A 6,673-nucleotide genomic window follows, 5' to 3' on the forward strand; every position below is an offset into this window, starting at 1 on the left:
TTCTGGTGTTGGCCCACCTGAAGAACATTACTGGACCCTTTCTAGATCCCCTTCAATTTGCTTATTGAGCAAACAGGTCTGTGGATGATGCAGTCAATTTAGGATTCCATCATATCCTGCAACATCTGGACAGACCAGGGACATATGCAAGGATCCTTTTTGTGGACTTCATTTCATCTTTCAACACCATCATCCCAGCTATACCCCAGAATAAATTACACCAACTCTCTGTTCCCATGTCTATCTGTCAGTGGATTACCAGCTTTCTGACAGATAGGCAGCAGCTTGTGAGACGGGGAAACTCACTTCTAGCACCTGTACAATCAGCACTGGTGCCCCCCAGGGATGTGTGCTCTCCCCACTACTCTTCTCCCTCTACACCAATGACTGCATCGCCAAGGACCCCTCTGTCAAGCTCCTGAAGTTTGCAGACGACACCACTGTCATCGGCCTCATCCGAGATGACGATGAGTCTGCATACAGAAGGGAGGTTGAACGGCTGTCTGTCTGGTGTAGTCAAAACAAACTGGAGCTGAACACATTCAAAACGGTGGAGATCATTGTGGACTTTAGGAGAAACACCCCAACACTGTCCCCCCTCACCATTCTAAACAGCACTGTGGCAGCGGTGGAGTCATTCAGGTTCCTGGGCACTACCATCTCACAGGTCCTGAAGTGGGAGACCCACATTGACTCCATTGTGAAAAAGGCCTAGCAGAGTTTGTACTATCTTCGCCAGCTGAAGAAATCCAACCTGCCACAGGCGCTGCTGATACAGTTTTACTCAGCAGTCATTGAGTCTGTCCTCTGCACTTCAATAACTGTCTGGTTTTGTTCAGCTATGAAATAAGAAATCAGAAGACTACAAAGGACAGTTCGGACTGCTGAGAGGATTATTGGTTGCCCCCTGCCCCCCCTTCAAGGACTATACACTTCCAGAGTGAGGAAAAATGCTGGAAAAATCACTCTGGACCCCACTCACCCTGCCCACTACCTTTTTGAACTGTTGCCTTCTGGCCGACGGTTCAGAGCTCTGAGCATCAGAACCGTCAGGCACAGGAAGAGTTTTTTCCCTCAGGCTATCCATCTCATGAACAGTTAAATTGCCCCATTGAGCAATAACTATGTGCAATACACTGTTTAGTCTTTCTTATATTTATCCAACATATCCAACCTCTTCTGCCATTTCATTCCTCTGAGAAAAAAACAGATTGTATTAGATTTCCACTACCCATGTGTATGTGTGTATGTATGTATGTGTGTGTCTGCACGTATGTGTATAATTAGTTGTATTTATTTATTTTTTTTATTATCTATGCCTAGCTGCTGTTTTTGTATTGTTGTACACTGGAAGCTCCTGTCACCAAGACAAATTCCTTGTATGTGTAAGCATACTTGGCAATAAAGCTGATTCTGATTCTGATTCTAAAACAGTCAAACCTCAGTAAACAGTCAAGGTAAGTTTTTAATACACATTTGAGTGATTTTGAGAATAAAGAGTTAAGTTTACCCAAATTTTAAAATAAAAAAATAACTAATTCTCTCCACAAATGTCATGCCAAAAATATTCAACCCCCAAAGTCAATCATTTGTGGAGCATCCTTTATCCTTAATAACAGCAAATAAATGTTTCAGCTAAGTGTTCTCAGGCTTCGGACACCTCTCTATTAGAATTTGTACACATTTCTCATGAGCAAAAGCTTCCAGCTCATTGACTTCTTTGGTTTCTGTGCTGCCACTGCTCCCTTGAAATTGCAACAAAGGTTTGCAATGGGATTTTAATGATGGACTGAAAGGGGGTCACGTGATGCCATGCAAGGAGCAGACGTGTGAGCGACGAGCTCTGTGCACTTTGCTGAATTTTCGATTATTTTCATATTATAATCTGGTGAAACTTGTTACACCCAGTTACACATTTGCCCTTTGTTGCAAAACATGGCAAAGAAGTCAAAATCCTCATGCTCGGGAGACATTAAAAGACACTTATGTGTTCAGGATGAAAGCCCCGACAGGCTTACAGACCGGGGACTCGATTTGGAAGGAATCCAGCGTCAGTTGTCCAACATGTCGGTGATGTTGACGAAGATTCTTGCTGACTTGGAGGATCTCGCTGTAATACGTCGATCGATCACAGCAATGGAAATAAAATTCTCCAAGTTAGGTACAAGAGTGACTGATGTTGAAAAACGAATCGATTTTCTGGAATCTTCAGAGAGGGAATTAACCGCTAATCCACCCGTGACCAAAGTTGATCTGGAACGTCTCCTTGAAAAGCTTGAAGATCTTGAAAATAGAAGCCGCAGGAATAACGTTCAAATTGTTGGAATTCCTGAGCATGAGGAGGGCAGAGATATGGTGAAATTCCTAGACGAGTTTTTCCCGAGTCTGCTCGACATAACAGACCACAAGCTGGAAAACGAGTGAGCTCACAGAGTGCCAGCTCACAGATTTGCTGAGGGAGATAGGCCCCGATCGATTCTGGCCAGATTTCTGAGATCATCCGTTAAAGATCTTGTATTGCGCCAGGCGAGGAGCAAAGGGAAGCTTTCTTGGAAGAACCATAATATTTTCTTGTTCCCGGACATTGCGAGTTCGACAAGAGAGAAACGCGATCGGTTCAAGGAATGTAAGAAACTCTTACATCAGAAAAAGATCTTGTTTGCTCTGATGTTTCCTGCCAAACTGAGAATAGAAACGAAGGTCGGTCGCAAAGTATTCACATGTCCAAATCTGGCAATGTCTTTTATAGAATCAGTGACTGAGTAAACCATTGGATGTTTCTCATGTGAGTGGGCCTGACTCACTGTGGATGCTGGGCGACATTTTGGATTTTTTGCGTTGGCTCCGCCGTGCGGCTGGAGCTTGTTTTGTGAATAACACTTTTCCTTAAAAAAACTTTTGCATTGATAAAAGATTACTTTTGCATTGAAGTTCTCGGACAGATTGAGAGTGGACACTACGGATGACTGCAAAATATCTATATGCTGCTCACACAAAGGATGTCTTTTATAAAGTTGACGGATTATGTAAGTCAAGGTATATGCTTTTATGCAGCCTCCGAGTGAATTGACTCGATCATCCGGGGAACCGGGATGCCGCCGTTGTTTCTTTTTGTATTGGTTCCGCCTAGCGGCTGGAGCTTGTTCTGTTGAATAACATTCCTTTGGAACAGCTGTGGATTAATCTGTTTGTTCTTCATGGTTATTCCTCCTGCTGGCTGTAGTTTGTTTTGAGTTTTTTTTTTCATCTGATGAACTCATAACAGCCGACTCACTAAACATTTGTTTGTCTGTCTGAGGAATCTGAATGGTTTTATATCAGCTGGAATTTGTTCTGTGGAAGATCACACCTTTGAGACAGTTCTGTGAATGAATCTACACGTTCTTAGTGTTCATTCTTCCTATTGACTGGGTTTATTTTACAAAGTATTTTCTGTTATGTAATTTTGCCTCACAAATTTGTGAGGCAAAATTGAGCAATCCGATGGCAAAGTTGTTGTGGGGACTCGTGGGCGTTCATGGACCTTTTGAGTTTAGAGGGATTGTCGCCGGTTGGCGCTGTCGTGCGCGGGGTTAATATGCACATTTTTCTTTTTTCTGTTTGTTTTGTTCGGGGGGATATTCGGGGGTTGATTGTTTCACTAATGGGGAATGTGGTCTATATAATTTTGTTTTTGACACACAATTTATTTTTTTTTACTATATCAAAATGTCAAATGTTATTATGAGTGTACTATCTGTCTCCACATGGAATGTAAATGGGTTGGGGCACCCCATAAAAAGAAGGAAAGTTATTACTTTTCTTAAGCGTAAGAAATATGATATAGTGTTTCTTCAAGAAACACATCTCTCCCCGCAGGAAGCTGAAAAATTTGGGAAGATATGGGGTGGACATGTTTTTTTTTAGTACTGGCTCAAGTAAGAGCAAGGGAGTCATTATATTGGTAAATAAACATCTACAATTCAAATGTCTCAAACAGATTAAAGATAAATTAGGGAGAGTAATTATTGTGTTAGTTGAAATTCAGGGGCAAAGGTTGATTTTGGCTAATATTTACGCACCTAATGCTGGTGATCAGGGCTTTTTTATAGATCATGAAGGGATGTTGCAAACCGCTGGCACCCCTCATGATATAATATTGGGAGGAGACTTTAATATTTTGATGGACTCAGTCCTTGATCATAGTGAAGCAAAAGTGTGTAAGCCTCCTAGAGCAACACTGACGCTTCACAGGATGTGTAAAAATCTTGGTCTTACAGACATTTGGAGACTTTTGAACCGATCTGGTAGGGACTATACATTTTGTTCATCAGTCCATAAGATTTATTCTAGAATAGATTTTTTTTTATATCCAAATCCCTCATTTCATCTGTTGTTGATTGCTCAATTGGAAATGTCTTAGTCTCAGATCACTCCCTGGTGAGTTTAGAGGTGATGCCACATATAGAGAAAAATAAATCTTATAGTTGGCACCTTAATGTGTCCCTTTTGCAAAATCCTCATTTCCAACAAATGTTAAAGACTGAAATCAGTGTTTATATGGAGACCAACTGGTCCTCAGTATCCTCTGTGGGCGTGGCTTGGGAGGCACTTAAGGCTGTTCTTAGGGGTCGGATCATACAGTATGCCTCATTCATCAAAAAATCCAAAGCACAAGAACTTGTGGAATTGGAAGGAAATATTAAAAGTGCAGAGGCAGAGCTGAAGCGCTGTATGTCAGCTGACGGCCTCAGAGAATTGACCCGACTGAAATACAGGTATAGTACTATTCTGTCGCAGAAAGTGGAGTTTTGGTTATTCAGGGCAAGACAGTCATACTTTGAGTCAGGTGATAAAGCAGGAAAACTTTTGGCTAGATATATAAAGCATAGAGAGTCTTTTTCTATCATTCCCTCAGTGAAATCTGCTTGTGGTGAAATATTTACCTCGGCTATTGATATTAATAATGCTTTTAAAGAGTTCTATCTTGACCTCTATAGTTCCTCGTCTTCATCTACTGATGAAGATATTAGGAACTTTGTGGAACCATTAGATCTCCCTAAACTGACGACTGAGCAAAATAATTATCTTGATTCTGAGATAACCTTGGAGGAGCTTGTTGAGTTAATTAAGTCCCTGCCTACAGGCAAGGCTCCGGGGCCTGACGGCTTTGCCGCTGAGTTTTTCAAATCTTATGCTACAGAACTGGCTCCACTTTTGTTAGAAGTTTATACTGATTCATTAAAGAATGGAAAGCTTCCGCCAACCATGACACAAGCCCGGATCAGTCTGATTCTAAAAAAGGATAAAGATCCAAGTGAGTGTAAAAGTTACCGCCCAATTTCCCTGATCCAGTTAGATATAAAAATTTTGTCCAACATTCTGGCTAATCGATTAAGTAAAGTTATGACATCTCTTATACATATAGATCAGGTGGGGTTTATTCGAGGCCGTAGTTCTTCTGATAATATTAGGTGTTTCATCAATATCATGTGGTCAGTAGCAAATGAACAATCTCCGGTTGCTGCCATCTCTCTTGACGCCGAAAAGGCGTTTGATATGGTAGAATGGGATTATCTTTTTAAGATTTTGGAAAGGTATGGGTTCGGGAATACATTTATTGGTTGGATTAAGTTACTTTATAGACACCCTGTAGCAGCGGTACAAACAAATGGGTTAATTTCAGATTATTTTACTCTGGATAGGGGCACCCGGCAGGGTTGCCCTCTTTCCCCATTATTGTTCTGTCTTGCCCTGGAACCATTAGCAGCCGCAATAAGAAAGGAGGATGATTTTCCAGGGGTGACGGCGGGAGGTGTAGCGCATAAGCTTCTGCTTTACTCAGATGATATTTTATTATTCATCTCGACCCCACTAGATCCATGCCTTGCCTCCACAGAATTATTAACTCCTTTTCCAAATTCTCAGAATACAGAGTCAATTGGTCTAAATCCGAAGCTTTGGCTTTGACAGTGTACTGTCCAGTAACGGCTTTCCAGCCGGGAGCCTTCATGTGGCCCAAACAGGGAATTAAGTATTTGGGAATTTTATTCCCAGCAAATTTGTCTGATTTAGTTAGAGTTAATTTTGATCCCTTAATAAAAAAGTTTTCGAATGATGTGGACAGGTGGGCTTCATTACACTTATCGATGATTGGGAAGGTTAATGTTATTAAAATGAATTGCATTCCAAAATTTAACTATCTGCTACAGTCTCTCCCTGTAGATGTCCCTCTCTCTTATTTTAAGCAATTTGATAGCATAGTGAAGTCCTTCATTTGGAATGGTAAACGTCCCAGGTTAAATTTCAGTAAATTACATAGGCCGATTGACAAAGGTGGGTTAGGCCTACCCAAGATTTTATTTTATTATCATGCATTCAGTCTTAGACATTTGGTTCATTGGTCGCTTCCACCTGAGAGAGCTCCTCCCTGGTTTTGTATTGAAAAGGAAGTTCTTGCCCCTATCTCGCCACTGCAAAGCCTTTCGATTAAACTAGCTGGAGAGGTTAAGTCGCACCCTGTTATTTTGCATTTGCACTTGATATGGACAAAAGTGTCCAGAGTGTTTAATTCTGGTATTTATTTAAACGTAGCCTCGAGCATATGGCTGAACCCTAAACTATGTATTAATAAGTCCCCTTTCTGTTGGTCAGATTGGATTGTGAGGGGGGTTAATACACTTGGTGACCTGTA

This window comes from Myxocyprinus asiaticus, chromosome 1 (assembly GCF_019703515.2).
Source record: "Myxocyprinus asiaticus isolate MX2 ecotype Aquarium Trade chromosome 1, UBuf_Myxa_2, whole genome shotgun sequence".
In the NCBI taxonomy this organism is placed as follows: Eukaryota; Metazoa; Chordata; class Actinopteri; order Cypriniformes; family Catostomidae; genus Myxocyprinus; species Myxocyprinus asiaticus.